General features: G+C 37.4%; 1 protein-coding gene across 6 annotated transcripts in view; it reads right to left on the reverse strand.

Moving 5' to 3' along the window:
* Positions 1-17,431, reverse strand: part of GRM8 (glutamate metabotropic receptor 8) — a 696,364-nt gene that overhangs the window by 597,233 nt on the left and 81,700 nt on the right. The gene's annotated exons all lie outside the window — the stretch shown is intronic.

Consider the following 17,431-nt stretch of genomic DNA (forward strand, 5'->3'; position numbering starts at 1 on the left):
GAACCCAATATTGTGCTATGGATTTTATTTTTAATCTTCACAACGACCCTGTGAGAGAGCAGTCATTATCTGCATTTTGTAAAAGAAGACATTAAAGCTTATAGAAGTTACATCATTTGCCCATGATCACTTGGCTAGTAAATGGCAGAACTGAAATTTTGTTTTTGGTTCAATATGTTTTTTTTTATTTATTTCAGGATATTACGGGGGTACAAACATTTTGGTTACATGTTATGACTTTGCCACATCCAAACCATGATTTGAGGCATGCCCTTTCCCCTCAACAACTCTCCATTAGTTGTGAGTTTACCCACCCCCAACCCCCAACTAAGAACTGAAATTTTAAGTAATGCTATTCAGCTCCACAAAATTACTGATTGTATTCCCTTTAAGGGATGAAGGTTTATTGTGTATGAAAACAATGATAAATTATTCTCAGAAAACCTACTTTACAAGCCTATCCTTTCCTTGTTTGCTTTTAATCATTTTTAAATATTTAAAGGTCATTAAAAGACTATAAATCAACAAACCATTAAGTTTAAAACTGAAGAGTTAACACAAGTACTTTTTCTTATTATTGTTGCAGTAGGTTTAAATGTGTGATTACTCAAAACATTTTGATATCTCTTGCATGAAACCCTTTCAATATTCATAAGGAAAGTAAGAGAATAAGAATAAGAGGACAGGCTCTGGGTCCAGAATATCTGGACTCAACTCTCAGCCCCACTGATTATTAGCTGTATGGCCTTGGTAAAGGTGTGCCTCAGTTTACTCACCTGTAAAATTGGAATAATGATAGTACATACAGGACTGTTTTGAAGATTAAATTATAAGAAATGTACATATAACTGTGTAGGCACTAAATAAAACTATGTATTTGTTATTCTCATAATTATTACTTGCTAAGAAGCCCTAACTCACCTCATTCTACTAGACATTAAAGTCATAAAGGTTATCAAGAAGAAAAACAAACAGTAAGTTATGGGGGTGGGGAAAAAAGAAATCTTTAAACTTAAAGCTCAGTAAGAGCAGAGAAGTATGTCTATTCCATCATCTGTCCCTTCATTCCCCAATTGCTTGGGTTGCTAGTAGGGCACAATGGATACTATTGCTAAGCAATGCTGTTTTTGGAATGCATTACACTTCATAAATTATTTGAAAAGGAATCATTTTGTTTTTATGCTGATATATGAAATATCATCACTTTGCAAAACATAGGCAGCGTATGCTTATTTACTGAAAAGAGGTCAGTACCATAGGTTTGCATGGAAAAGAGAAATCATGACAGTTGTTAAAAGAAAATTCAAACCAATTTTACAGCATAGCTGCATATGTTGTTTTAAACAACTATTTCAAATGTCAGTCAAATGAAAAGGTCAAGTATACATCATTATAAAAGAATATAAAGGTTCTCATTATTCTTTATTCTAACTGATAGTGAGGCAAGAATATGTTTAAAGTGCATCTCCCCATAATCAATTTCTTTACTTACAAATGTCATTCTGAATGGACGTTTTACAACTGATTAATTTTTCCTGTTTTTCTCATATGCAAATACAAGACAAAAATGCACACTTCTGGTAGATTTCCTTTCTGCTGATTAAAGTGCTGATTTCCTACAGATTTGTTATCTACAACTCTAGCAGAAAAATGATCTTTCAAGCTATGCTCTTATGTTTCTTAAATATATTTGTCTTTTCTCCAAAATATTTAAGTGAACAATTAAATGTTTGAATGTAGAAGGTAGAAAACATTGTCATGGCCTTTGTCAGAAAGTCAACACATTCAGTATGTTGCACACACAAATGTACTCAATTAACATTTTAATTAAGGATAACAAATAGTAATTAAACAGATGACATTTTAATTAATTTTCTCAACTGTAAATAGCCTGATGGAAATATTGTTAAATCTGATTCTAGTTAAATAGCTCTCCTTGCAAAACAGTGACCTCAAACTACCCATGGTTGGAAACACTTCCCTTTTATGTACTTACATAGTCATAATGTCATATTTGTAAATAAGTTTCCTAAGTTAAGTTTCTCAATGTTATGTACTTTATTCTCTTCATGTATTATGCAAATAATAGCGTAGTTGCATAATAATTTTGCGTGTTTCAAGGCACTTGCATATGTCTTATTCAAAAACAGTACCTGAGTATTTAAAGGCTTAATTCTACAATTAAAGATTTATGTTTGATTGTTAAATCCAAATAAACAATTTTGCCAGGGTTAGCAACCTAATTCCTTGGTATCCAATTTTCATACTGCCATAGGTCTGTAATACCTGCCTTTGATTTTGCAACACATTAGGGGTAACTAATTGTATCAAATGGCATTATTAATTTCTCAAAGCAAAATTAGATATAATTCATTTTATTTTTGAAAATAAATATGGGCTACTCAACACTTAGAAGCAGTGTCATGACAGTATGGAAAATGATGCCTAAGATATAAACAGTAATTGAATTGTCAAGAAAGCAGAACAAACCCTGCTCTGAGAGTTGCTGGATTTAGCAAAACAAACAAACAAACAAAAACACAAATGATTTTGGGTTTTTTTCATATTGCATGGAACATACACTAAAAGATTATTCATTATTTACCTGAAATTCAAATTTAACTGGTGTCTTATATTCTACATGGCAACCCTACTTTTAAAAGAGCAATATCTATAAGATAAATTCATCTTGAGAACCATTTTCTTGGTCTCAGATGCAGGGTGAGCTATAGCAAAATAGGAGAAATCTGGTGGTAGACAATGCTCTGGGCATCTCTGAGGCCCTAAGAGAGTATTAGGACAAGATATAGTCAGTAGCAAGAGAGCATGTCCCAGAGACAAACACTCTGTGTATTTAGTAAGTCATATCTGAAGTTTAAAAAGTTATTGATCTACTGTTTAATCTGTTCATTTTAATTATTTTTAACTGTGAGTAATAGATAAATCTCAGAGGATAGCAAGCATCTTTTGGTTATTTTTTGCCCTTCAGAATGGTGCCAAAAAAGACCAGCCTGAGCAAGAGTGAGACCACGTCTCTACTACAAATAGAAAAAAATTAGCTGGACAACTGAAAATAGAAACAAAAAATTAGCCGGGCATGGTGGTATGCCCCTGCAGTCCCAGCTACTCGGGAGGCTGAGGCAGAAGGATCACTTGAGCCCAGGAGTTTGAGGTTGTTGTGAGCTAGGCTGACACCATGGCACTCACTCTAGCCTGGGCAACAGAGTGAGACCCTGTCTCAAAAAAAAAAAAAAGGAAAGAAAGAAGAAAGAAAGAAAGAAAGAAAGAAAGAAAGAAAGAAGGAAGGAAGGAAGGAAGGAAGGAAGGAAGGAAGGAAGGAAGGAAAGAAGGAAAGAAAGAAAAACAGAATGATGCAGAAAAGGTATTCAGACCTGTGGGAAACATAACCCACAACATGGGGGATGGGGGTAGACTCTGTCCCTGAAGAGAGTGCAGGAAACACTTGTGGCACTCCATGGTCTCTTGCGGGGAGAGGGGAAAATTCCAGTAAACAGTGTGGTCCCCAGAGCTATGGCTTAAGGAGACTCACAACTGCTCTCTAGTGTAAAAGTGAGCCTCAGAAAAAAAGAGTAAGGGTCTTATGGCTCAGGGAGGTAGAAGAACAGGGAGAAAGAGAAATCCAGGGACAAGAAAGAGGAGAGGGAGAAAAAATTCCAACTTGTGGAAGTGCAAGTGTTTCTTCTCAGCTGAGAATTCTAAGGATATGATGATCAGGATGTATGGTCCTCTTGAAATCCCTGTGTTTTGATCTGCAGGATTAGAACTGAATAATTTAGTTCAATTATCCAGATAGTTCACTAAAGAGAAGTATCAGCCATAATAGGACATAACTAGGGCTATTAATCCCTTCTCTTTCAAACACATGTCTCTGTTTACCTCCAGTTACTTAAAAAGTCCCATTATAATTTGGGGGTCACTCCTTTTTCAGTAACTCTGTACATACCACTATACCTCTGTAGTCCCACACCTCTTCAGAGGACCTTCCATGGCCTAAAAGAAGAGCTCTGGCTACTCTACAACTCAAAGAAAGGGTCTCCAACTTAAAAAGAAGCGTTTGCTTAGGGAAATTGAAGTGGAATAGAAACTAATCACCTAACACCATTGTCTACCTGCAATGTAAGAAGGTCTTTAGCAGACACTAGCAAAGCATCTATCTCTAAGTTAGATGGTGTTTGTGCGTGTGTGCTATCATTATTGTGGCTATTTAATTGCAAACAGGCAATTAGCACAGTTTTAGTATGAGGTTCAATATGCAAGGCACTTAATTCAACAATATTGAACATACAAATGAATGGAAGTTGGGCAGCCACAGAAACCCTCAGAGAGAGCTAATCAGTATTTTCCACGTGGACTGAGAGTCCTCCTACCACTCCCGCACTACAAAAAGCTGAAGGTAAATATGTCGTGGGAAGTGTAGAGAGTAAGGATACTACCCTCCTACTGCTGTGAAAGAGGGTCCTCTGACAGATCCCACCAATAGAAAATGGGAAGGTTATGTTTACTTTAAAAGGTCTTGTTTCCTAATACATACTGTTAAACTCTCTCAGAACGCTCTGTGCAAGCTTGGCTGGCTATACTTCTCTGTTAACTGCAAGTGAGCTGTAGTTTTCTCTTAGTCTCTACTTTAAACAAGTCCCCTCCCACCCCCTGCTCATCTTTCTTCAGCTGTCCCTAAGGGTTAATTCCACCTTCAACCCCTTACCAGTGCACAGACTTAGAATAGTTCTAATATCTTTCAATCCACATATCTTTCAAGGTAGGTTCACAACACCTCTTTTTAGAAGTTCTTCAGAATTAACTAATGCAACCCAATTTTACTGTTTTCTTCTTTTATTTGTAATTCCTGAACCCTTATATACTTATGTATCAGGACTTTAGAATATATTTTTATGTTATTTACTCATAGAAAGAGAATCAGAGCTTTGCATATTATCTGTGCCCCAAATGCAGCTTTAAAAATGGTTAAGTAAATAAAAATTAGTACAGAGAAACACAGATAAGCTCTGTTGTTCCAAGAGATAATGTGTCTACTATTGTCCATCTTGGAACTCAACTCTTCAATACATTAACGTAGCCTATCCTCTTGCAACTGAAGTATGGTCCATGGACTAGAATCATCTGGAAACTCATTGGAGATAAAGAATCTCAGGCCCCACCCCAGACTCACGAAGTTGGTGACTGCATTTTAACAAGATTCCCCAAGTGATTTGTATGTTCAATAAAGTTTGAGAAGCCCTGACTTTCTCCACACTAGGCATGAAATAATCTACAAGGATTATCTCTTAAATGGCTGCAACAGAGCAGTCACTTCAGGTATCCCTTGATTTGCCAATAAAATCTGACAATTAGGAAGCAACTTTTCCACTAAATGAGTTTGAAGGATCAATCCATCAAAACCACATAACCACTGTAAATACACCCAACAGCACCTAAATACATAAAGCAAATACTAATGGATATGAAGGGAGAAATAGATAGCATTACGATGATAGTAGGGGACTTCAACACCTCACTTTCAACAATAGCTAGATCAACTAGACAGAAAATTAATAAGAAAATACTGGACTTGAATAGCCCTTTTGACCAAATGGACCTAACAGAACTTTCTATCCAACAACAGCAGAATGCATACATATTTTTCTCCAGCATACATGGAACATTATCCAGGATAGACCATATGTTAGGCCAAAAAACAAGTCTTAGCAAACTTAAGAATACTGAAATCACATCTAGCATTGTTTCAGACCACAATAGTATGAAATTAGAAATCAATAACAGGTGGATGGGAGCCTGAGGTAGGAGGATCGAGGCCAGGAGTTCGAGACTAGCCTGAGCAAGACCCTATCTGTATAAAAAATAGAAAAATTAGCTGGATGTCGTGGCCCATGCCTGTAGTCCCAGCTACTCAGGAGGCTGAGGCAGGAGGATTGCTTGAGCTTAGGAGTTTGAGGTTGCAGTGAGCTATGATGACACCACTGCACTCCAGTCCTGGATGACAGAGCAAGACCCTGTCTCAAACAAAACAAAACAAAACAAAACAAAAATATCAAAAATAAATAAATAAATAATAGGCAGAACCTTGGAAAATCCCAAATATGTAGAAATTAAACAACATGCTCCTGAATAAACAATAGATAAAAGAAAAACTCAGAAGCAAAATTAAAAGATAATTTGAGACAAATGACAAAGGAAACACAGCATACTAATTTTTGACAAAGGCACCAAGAGACACAATGGGCAAAGGAAAATCTTTTCAATAAATGGTGCTGGGAAAACTGCATTTTCACATACAAAAAAAAAAAATGAAACTGAACGCTTATCTTACACCACACACAAAAATCAACTTAAAATGAGTGAAAGACCTAGAAATAAGACCAGAAAATATAAAACTTCTAGAAGAGAACATAAGAGAAAAGTTCTTCCACGTTGGCCTTTAAAATGATTTTTTGGGATACCACACCAAAAGTTTAGAACACAAAAGCAAAAATAAACAAATATGACTACATCAAACTAAAAAGTTCCTGCACAGCAAAGAAAACAATTAGCAAAATTAAATGACAGCCTACAGATTGAGAAAAAAATGTTTGCAAACCAGATATCTGATAAGGGCTTAATATCAAAAATTTATAACGAATTCATACAATTCAATAGTGGAAAAACAAATAACCCAATTAAAAAATGAGCAAAAGACCTGAATAGACATTTCTCCAAAGAAGACATAAAAATAGCCAACACACACACATGAAAAGGTGCTCAACATCCTTAATTAGCAGAGAAGTACAAATCAAAACCACTTATGAGATATCCCAACTATTAGGATGGCTATCATCAAAAAGTCAAAAGATAAAAAATGGTGGCAATAGTGTAGAGAAAAGGAAACTCTTGTACACTATTGGTAGGAAAGTAACTTAGCACAGCCATTATGGAAAACAGTATACAGGTTTCTAAAGAAATTAAAAATAGAGCTACATATGACACAGGAATCCTAAAGGAATTGAAATTACCTCCTTGTAAAGACATCTGCACTCCCATGTTCATTGCAACATTTTTCACAATAGCCAAGATAGGGAAACAACCTAAGTGTCAGTCAATGGATAAATTGATAAAGAAAAATTAAAAAAAAAAAAAAAAAAACTACTACACCTCATCCCTACCAGAAAGGCTGGAAAGAACTAGGTAGACAATATCAAATGGCAAATATTGGTTATTAATGGGGGCATTAGGAAATTCTCCTGAGGTTACCTCTTCGAAGAATTGTTTGATAGTTTCGTATACAGTTACAGAAATTCCACTCTTAGTCACATACTCAACAGTATTCCAGCATCATTTATTAAAAAGACTTTTCTGTCAAAAAAAAAAGAATTAAATAAACTCTTTAAAGAATTTAAAAAAAGAAAGAAAGAAAGAAACTGTAGTACATATATACAATGGAATGTTATTCAGCCCTAAAAAAGAATGAGACCTTGCCATCTGCCACAACATAGATAAGCCTGGAGGACACTATGCCAAGTAAAATAAGCCAGACATAGAGAAAAATATTGCATGATCTCACTTACATGTGGAATATTTTTTTAAAAATTCAAATACATAAAGATAGAGAAAAAAACAGTGGTCACAGGGGAGGAGGGTGATGTAGGTCAGAGGATACAAAATAGCAGATATGTAGGATGAACAAATCTAGAGATCTAACATACAACATGAAGACTATAGGCAATAAAATTGTACTGTATATGGCATTGATGCTAAATGAGTAGATTTTAGCTGCTCTTGCCATAAAAACAAAAAAAAAATGGGTAATTATGTGTGACAATCAATATGTTAATTTGCTTCCCTCTAGTAACCTTTTTACCATATATATGTATCCCTTAACAGCCTATTGTATCTGTTAAATACACACAATAAAATTTATTTTATAAATAAATAAATAAATTCTCCTTCATTGCCTCAGTGAAACAGGAAAGAAGACAGACTTAGAATGGAGGGCTCAGATGAGAGAAAACAATTTCTGAAGAATTGCTACTTAGCATTGAAGGCATTGCAGCAGCAGGGACTGCAAAGGTAGGCAGGTCCCTGAAACTAAGGAGTGTTCTCAGATAGTGGAACAGGAGAACATGGACACATAAGAGTGCTTAGCAGAGGCTGAAAGTCACCAGAACCAGACCAGCACAGAAGACAAAGGCAACAGGCTGACTGAGGTCTTCATGGGGAAGAATTAGCAATTTAACTCAAAACCCCACTGGCTTTTTTGCACCCAGTGTTGGTGTGCCAGGCTCTAGACTAAGCACTCCACCTATTTTATTTGACAACAACTATAATAGACAATAAGTATTATTATTCCCATTTTATAAATGGGGCAACCAAAAAAATGGAAAGATTGTGTAACTTATATCCAAAACACACCATTGAAAGTGGTGACACAGGAGTCAAAACCAACCCGCTCCCAGCCTGTCCTTAACCTCCTCTATTCTCTGCTGCCTCCTTCTGTCCAAGGAGAGTAGAGTGTATATAGGTCTCTTTACACAGTGTGGGCCCAATTGTTTCCCACTGACTCTTTGGTTGGTTTTGTAAAGTCCAGAATTAACGAGCCCTCCAGATGTTACTACATACTCATGTCTGAAACAGGTAGGCCCTGCCTCAAAAACAAAATCTCCATCACAGTCAGACTAAGAAGGTTGGCGTTATGAAATGCTGTCTTAATAAAAGTGTTGTTTTTTTTTTCCCAGTTGGTATATGGTATACATTATAATTAACATCAGGTTTTAGCAAAAATGAAGCACTTTTCCTTCCTTGGGGAATAACATATGCTGGCATCACTAAGTGTACGGCCACCTGGCTCCTTGGTACACAAGGACTTTGTGGGAGGTCAGGTCTCCTTAGGACAGCAGTGGAGACTTTATATTCTGAAGGTGTCTCAGCCTGGCTGGGGCTAGAGGGGCATCTATTTTAGTCCTCAGAGGCTATACTATCCCAGATCCTTCTCCAGCCTTGGCCTCCCTCAAGAAAATCACATCTTATACACTTTTACAATAAACTCAACCGCCCGAGGATCCCTGAGTATATAGACCAACCACTTGCAGCAAATCTCCCGCTCCCAAGTAAGAAGTAACTTATTTCTTCCATGGGTTTTCTAAAGATCTCTTCTATCTCTTATCTAAGGATCTCTTCTCTCTTTCAAAGATTTGCTTGTGTCACAAGAGAAAAAAACAACTAAAAACTCAATTATGGGTGGTTATGAAAAGCCACATAAACTAAGGGGATTATCAACAACATTTTCAACAGTAAACACATCAGATGGTTTTCTGAAGCCATTCAGTCACATGGCAACTTCTTCCCTTCATTAGCATCATCCTCACATAGTCCTTGAGTCTGAGTTCATGGCTTTCTATGGGGCTTTTAAGAAATACACATGGAGACTTATCAAAAGTTGAGCAAGTGTATTTACAGAGAATCTCAGATAAAAGACTCTTTAGTATGATATAAGGCCTAGGAAGCACATATGGGAAAAAGCTGCTTCCTTTTGTTTATAGAGTACAAATCTAAAGAAGGATATCATGTACCTTGAGAGGTCTTTAGAAAGCTAGATGCTACACTTTTCCTCTCTTAGCAATGTTGAATATAGATCGTATTTTACATTCTGAAGTTTTATAGGTTTCTCTTTTGCATTCCATAGCTTTTTAATTCTGCAGGTCAAAAAAAATTTAATATTAGATGTTCCTAGGCCACTTTAAAATTACTTACTATTTCTCACTTGCTAATTGTTGAATTTTCATGTTTATTTTTAATCTTGAAAAGAGGGAAACTGCTATCTCTCCTCCACTGCCTGTCACCTTAGGGAAAAAGTGAACAAAGATAGCGTAGAAACTACAGGAACAGGAAAGACTGGCAGGACACACAGAGGTGGGAGAAGGGGACAGAGCAAATGTTTTAAGTCCTTCAGGCCTAAGTTTCCATGAGGATTTTACTACTCACTGAACCATTTGCTTACAAGTTCATTAACTTCTATGAACCCTCTTTTCCTCATTTGCAAATTAATACTCACCTTGCAGGGGCTGGCCTAAAGGTAAGCAGCAATGCAGGTAAAGCACTTGGCACAGTGTGTGAATCCAAATTGTAACAAAGAGGATGATAGTGGAGGTGGTGGTGATGGCAGGCAAAAGTAGCAAAATGGGGCAAAGAGGGTTGAAGACAGCAAAATGAGAATGTAGCACTGGATACAATTTACCCTAAAATCCAAATATGACTGAGCACCTATGACAAAGAAAATATTCCACCAACCTAATTAACAACTTCCTTCTGCTTTGAAATACACTTGAGCCAGACTGTAAAATCCATGAGGATCAGCATACTAGCTAATCTCACTTCAGTTTATCTCCACATTCAAACTCCACAGCAATCAATAATTGATCCCAGGGGAAAATCAGTCCAAAGTGTCCTTAGGTGGTTTTTTCCTGTGCAAATTTGTTTTGAGCTTTTTACAAAAGAGCTCAGGTATTATGCTACAGAGATTATTTCTTTAAATTGGAGGCATATCTGATGACATTTGGAGAAAATAATTTAAAGATCCTCAAAGAAATTTACCAAAAAGGAAAACTATGAATAAAATTAATTTTCAGACACGTTTTGTAGAACTAGAGTTCAGCTGCTGTTCACTACTTATGTTCTTAACAGTTTGGAACCACTTGTCAGTCAAAGTTACATAATAGGCATTCCATTTGTAGAATAACAAATTAGTCAATCTTATTTGCATGAATCACAAAAATCTTCTTAAGCTCCTGAGTTTCTTAAGGCATTTAGCACCCTTCCCGTTTACTCAATGTGAATATCAGGCCACATAAATCACAAGACCATAACCCACTTACTTAAAGGGTACATTACATAAATGGTTGCACAACCTGCTGTGAAATACTGTATCTTTAGCATTTGGATCACTTGGGACATTAAGAGGAAGTATTCATTAATGAAGTGTGAGGTTCATTTTATTTATAGTCCATGGGAAAGGCTATTTTACCACCATCAGAAACACTTCTGAAGGCAAGAAGTTACAGCTAATCCAAGTGCCATGCAAAACAAATGCAAATCCAATCCCGGTGTTCCTGACAATCAGAAATATTATAAAGGAGAGAAAAATTTATTTTCTAAAAACATGATAGCACAGGGAGTATAAGAATATGGGAGATCAAATCCAGACCACGGCTAGAGCCTTGACAGGAGGGACACCTGGTGAGTTTGGCTGTAGGCTGTTTTAAAGGTTTGGTGGAAGTTGTCAGGATTCTGGTTCAGATATCTTCTATTGTCTCTGTGAAGTAGGAGAAAGTCATTTGTTGAGAAACGGGAGGTGGGGAGAGTGGTGATTTCAAAGAGTCACTGTGGGATGTGGTAGAACAAGTTAATTGGGAAATAGAGGACTGTGAGGCAATTTGAAAAGTTGGTGACTAGGAACTTAGAGACACATAAAACTTCTCAAAACATGTCTGTCCATTTCTCCTCCTAGACTGGACTCCTGAAGGGCTTAATTCACTTCGTGTCACCAGCACCTGGCACAGCTTCTGGCACAAAGTAGATGCTCATAAATGTTATTTGAACTCAATGAGAAATGGCAAAAATCCGAATTGTCTGAACATAAACCCTAAATACTAGGATTTTTTAAGTTTGCAAAACACAATTGGTTTAATAGTGAAGTACAACATACACATAAAGAAAAACCCAAGGCCTAGACTTTGTGTTCAAGGTAGGTCAGTCCTACAGGGGAAGCCAGGCAGAGGGGGGCCCAAGCCCAGGGGGCCTGGTGAGCATGGGCAGTGAAGACTGGAAGACAGCCCAGTCACCTCTGGTGAAAGTCACCTTGAGTGCATCAGGGCTCCAGAAACAGGATCAAAGGAGTCCACGGGAACCCATCATTCCAACAGTCCAACCTTCCGGTTTTACAAAGGGCATTCTTCCCTGGAACTTGAGTAGAAATATAATACAACGTGCCTAGCTCTATTTCTCAGGAGCCAGCTCCTGTTCCCCACCTGCAGCTCTGTCCAGATGCTTCTTGCTGTTTCTATCTCAGCACCTTATGCTCCAGCTATTCCAAAGTATTTTCTGGCTTAAAACATCATATATTGTTTTAAGTTCCAAGCTTTGTATGGGATATTCTCTCACCAGAAGGTCTTTCTCTCCCCACCCCATCCATTATAAACTCCCACTCTTCCATCTCAAGTGTCTCTTCTTCTACAAAGCCTGTCCTACCCCTTTTCTGGAGTAAAGGAGCCCATCCTTACTGTGTCCTTAAACATACATTTAGGCATGGAAGAAACCACATTTCATTAACCTATGCTCCTTGTGACTTGAAAAGTGACTTGCACATTGAAGATTTTTAATGCGTCTCTGCTGAATTGAGTTTTACCTTTCATCTACCTTGCAAACAAATGACAATTTCTTAGGTATAGATTCATTTTGACATTTCCTTTTTCCAATTCATGTACTAAATCTTTTTTTTTAAACTAATTTCAGAACTACATACTACGTATGCACTACTGGAGTTTGAATAAAACTTCTGAAAGATAGAAATAATTTAAATGAATATTTGTGTCTTTTCTTGGTTCTATTAGTTTTTAGTCCAAACCGTCTAGAAATACGAAGGTTGATGTTGATTTAAAGATGTATAAAATATCACAAAAGACATGGGGGGTTAGAGAAATAAGACTCTGCTCATTCTCCAAATTCAGAAATATTAGAATTAGAAGCATCCCTCGAAGCCTGAAGAAGGTGGTTTTAGAATACATAAAACAGAGTGCTGCTTTACACAGCAGGTGGCAAACATGAAATTCTTTATTCTGTGAATTGGTATAGACTTGAAAATAAATATAAGAAGGTTCCAAAAAGGACTTAGCTATAATCTAGGATGATGGTTCCAACATGTCATTGAGTAGAAATTAGAGCTATTTACCTTGTCAGCAGGGTGTACCCACTCCACACGTACCCACAAAGTGCCATTTGTATCCTTGTCATAGATACAGAACTGAGCAAGATATATCCAATCAGTCCGATTTAACTCAGCATGGCCTCTCTGGTGTTTTTAATACTCTCTAAAATCATAGCTCTGTTGTTTGGGGAAATTTACTTTCTGGGATGAAGGTCTTTCTTTTATTCATCCTACATAACTTCACTGCCATCAATCATTTTTAAAAAAGTATCTTTCAGAATAGTTACTTCATTGAACAAATACAGGAGGGAGCTCAAAGAGGCATATACTCCAGCTGCGAGCTGAACGTCTTTCTGAGCCATCTACACTTGGGAAGGGAAAAGAGCTAAGTTACCAAGTGGACTGAAGCAGATATTTGGTATGATGAGCCATATAGAACAGTGTAGGAAGTAAAAGAAAAAAAGCAGAAAAAATTTACCTAGACCCAAATGGCAAATTTGGTTCACAAAGTTTTCTTCACAAGTTTTGTCATGTAGAGACCTCAAAATTCCACTCAATAAACATAGTGTTTATAAAATATGCATACAAACATTGGAAGCACATGTCAGCATTATTTATGGAAGCAGAGAAAGACACTGAAGTTAGTCCTGACCTTCTTATGCTCATTTTGATTTCATGTCTATAAGAATCTGTGCTCATGGAAGAAAATCAAGAGACTTCTCAACATGGGATAACATGGGAAATAACAGAAGCCTGAAGGTGTGGCTTAGCACAGGAGAAGTTGGTAGAAAACTAGGAACTGAGATACTCCAGGTGACTCACTGATGCTTTATAACCCCAAGTGTCCCTTGATATAAGATGTGGCTAAGTCTAGCAGGGGTTGCTTATGTTTACAGGGTTTCCATGTCATAAGAGGCATGAGAAAAAGTAAGATCCTTCACCTTTATTGAGAAAATCGTGTATTGGCACACACATGTTGGGAATTCTGCGACATATTTCTTCATATATAATGATTGCTATATCTAAACATTAAAGGTTTTTCTTCCAGCATGCAAAAGCTATTGAATCTCTTCCTTAGCCCAACACTAGAGAAGCCATAAAGGAAAAGAAAAATCTATGGATCCGAAGACCTAATAGAAAGATTATGAGGAAACTCAGGAGAAAGGGCTCAGTATTAAAAGTAACCAAGTATGGAAGAAACATAGCAGCCAGCACGAAGGAGGGAGGGGCAGTATGTGAGCCTAGAGGCTGGAGATGTGCGTATGAGCTGTGTCCTCTGCACTCTGCAGAACTTAACTTGCCCTCTTACCATAGGGACAGAAGAACAGCAGCACCAGCCCACCTTGGCAGCAGTTGTGCGGTAACTTTGGAGCAGAGCTGGAGTCTGGCCTGTGTGGGAGAAGATGAGCCTGATTCACCTGCCCCTGAGTGGTCTCTCCAACTCTCTGTCCCCCTCCGCAGACCAAGCTTAGGACTTGACAGCCAAGTGACAAAGCAAGATGTAAAAAAGAGCAGACTCAGAGCAGAGGCATAAAGAGTTTTGCTCAAGGGCAGTTTCTGAGAGGGGCAGCAAATGCTAAGCTCAAGTCCAAGCTTTGGTGCCATGAACTCTCTACCCTAGGACATACCATCACTCTCCTCTCCTTAAACCCACCAGGAGGGACACAGGCTGGGATCTGGCTCTAGCTCGTCCCCTACATGACTGATATGCACAGCAGCAGAGGCAGGGTAGGGCTCAAGACAGACAGTCATGATGAGAGACAATACACTGAGCAACCTGTACCTAGTAATCCAGAATTAATGGAAAAGAGAAATCAAGAAGTTAAAATAAGTAAAATAAATGGCCTCAAAGAGGAAAGAGAGAATATTGGTGACATGAAGTAGGAGCAGAAAGGTTAGCAAAAAGATCTAAATAGAAAGACAAGAGATGAGAAATATAAAGGTGAAACAACCTCATAGAATAAATAGCAGAATGGATACAGCCAAAGAATGATTGCATGAACCAGAAGAGAAGATCCAGGAATTCTCTCCTAAGGCATTTAGAAAGAAAAAAGATGTAAAACACAGTAGTTAAGACATGTGGAATATACACGTGCCCCCATCTTTTTAATAAGAGTCTCAGAGAAGAGGAAAAATGGAAGAAAATATAATAGTTGAAGAAATAATTACTGAAAATTTCTAAGAATTAAATAAAGGTGAAAGACCATAGATTAAAAGTCTGAAACAAACCAAGAAAAAGAAGGAAGGAAGGAGAGAGGGAGGGAAGGAGGAGAAAGAAAAAGAGAAAATATAAGAAAAGGGAGAAAAAAAGGAAGAGAAGAGAGAAGAGAGGGGAGGAGAGGAAAGGACAGAAGAGGACAGGAGAAGAGAGAGGAAAAAATATATATAAAAAACAGGACTAGTATTCTATAGGGGACATTCTTAATCTTTTTCAGTGCCATGAACCGCTTTGGCAGTCTGGTGGATCCTATGGATTTATTCTAAAAGATCGTTTTTAAATGTATAACACAAAGTACAAAGGATTACAAATAAAACCATTTATGTTGAAGTACAGTTACCAAAACATAAAAAAGCAAACTTGCAATATAATAATATATGTCTTCCTTTATTAATGCATTACACAACAAGATGTAGTGGAAGGTCTAATAACTACTGTAATTTTGAAGAACCACAGCCAACTCAAAACAAGAGCGTAGCATGAGTGAAAAAACCTATGTTGTTGCTAACACTGAAATTTAAGGGGTCAGTTGTAAAAAAGCCTAATTAAGCATTAATGAAACACACAGCTACATGGATAGAACTGAGTTATAAAAGTAGGAAACAAAGCAAGATTTATAGGACAACACCATTGATAAAAATTAAAAACACATTCACATGTAAAACAATACCACAGACTTAACAAGGATACGCACATATTTAAAACAATACATCAAAGACACCAGAGTGAATTGCTAAGGGGAAGAAGGGAATTGGTGCAGTGATCAGGGAAGATGACAGAGAAAGAAAAAAAAACGAGAAGAGGGCTTTGCACCAGTCAATGATGGCAATGTGCTCTGAACTAGGGAGAATGATTAACTTAACTCTTTGTGCCAGAGATCTAATTAAAACAAACAAACAAACAGCACCATTACAGATACTTGGAAGCTGAAAGTGAGATGTTATCAGCATTTGATAGAATAAATAGAAAAAAATGATAAGATAGCAACTAAAGATTTTATACAAATAAACACAGATTTTGTGAGCTATAATGGCCCTAAAACTGCCATTTTCAGAGATGGCCTTATCCTTTCTCAAGAGTGGATACCACTGAGGCCATGTTAGGGACAAAAGCCTAGCAAACTAGAAAGGATATGCGACAGCATCCACAATTGTCCTGTATGAAAGGCTAGTCAGAAATTGTCTTTTCCATTTCAGACAAAGAACATCCCCACTGTCCACTCTCATGTCAGTGGGGCCAGCACATACTCAAGAATCCAATGATTGTCCTGATATTTGGGTGAAGACATGACATCCCATTTGTCTTAGTGCATTCCTGCTACTATTACAAAAATACCATACACTGGTAATTTATAAAAAAGAAAAATTTATTTTGCACAGATCTGAAGACTGGGAAGTCCAAGATTAAGGCATCAGTAGATTCAGCGTCTGGTGAGTACTTGCTCTTTGCTTCAAAGGTGGTGCCTTGTTGCTGTGTCCTCACATGGCAGAAAAGGAGCAAGGGAGCTCACTTGAACCTCTTTTATAAGGACACTAATCTCTTAATCATTTCCCAAAGAGCCCACCTCTTAATGCTATTACATTGGGTATTAGCTTCCCAATGAATTTGAAGAGGACACACCAACACTCTAGAACATAGCACCATCCATACCAAAATAATGACTGAGTATACTCTCCTGGTCTTTACACTGCCCCCCCATAAACAGCTAGTTGCTCTCCCTTCTGTCTCTCTGTGTTTGTGTCACCATCTCTTGAAGGGCCCTAACCTGAGCTACAGTGACAGCATACAAAACTCTCCAAACATGCCATAAAGCATAGTCCACAGTGGAAAGGTCCATATGGAAATAATGCTGAGGCATGCTTTCTTGCATTCAGGGTTGGTAAGAGTAGACAGTTTGCAAGTGCATGGCTGCAGCTGCTTATCTAGAGCTGGCCATGGAAAAGGAAAGTGCTTTCGACTCTCCTGGGTACTCTTCAAGTCATTTTTTGTGAACTAATGATAACAGATCTGATCTACATACAGGTCCTCTTGTCTAAAATTACTTATCTAAGTTAAGTGTTTTAGTCACTGTTTGGTAATAAGATGCAAGATAAAGTACTTGTGAGCACAGAAAATTAATAGAAAGGAAACACTAAGGGTGTGCTGAGTTTAGCTGTCAGCATGTATTTTTAAAGATGACCTAATTAACTGTTACATAGACGATGGAGAGAAAAGAAACACAGGCAAAGTTTTTCGACAAACCCACCACTAACTTTAAATGTATAACATTGTAGAAGCAGTTCTAT

Source organism: Eulemur rufifrons, chromosome 29, assembly GCF_041146395.1.
Source record: "Eulemur rufifrons isolate Redbay chromosome 29, OSU_ERuf_1, whole genome shotgun sequence".
NCBI lineage: Eukaryota > Metazoa > Chordata > Mammalia > Primates > Lemuridae > Eulemur > Eulemur rufifrons.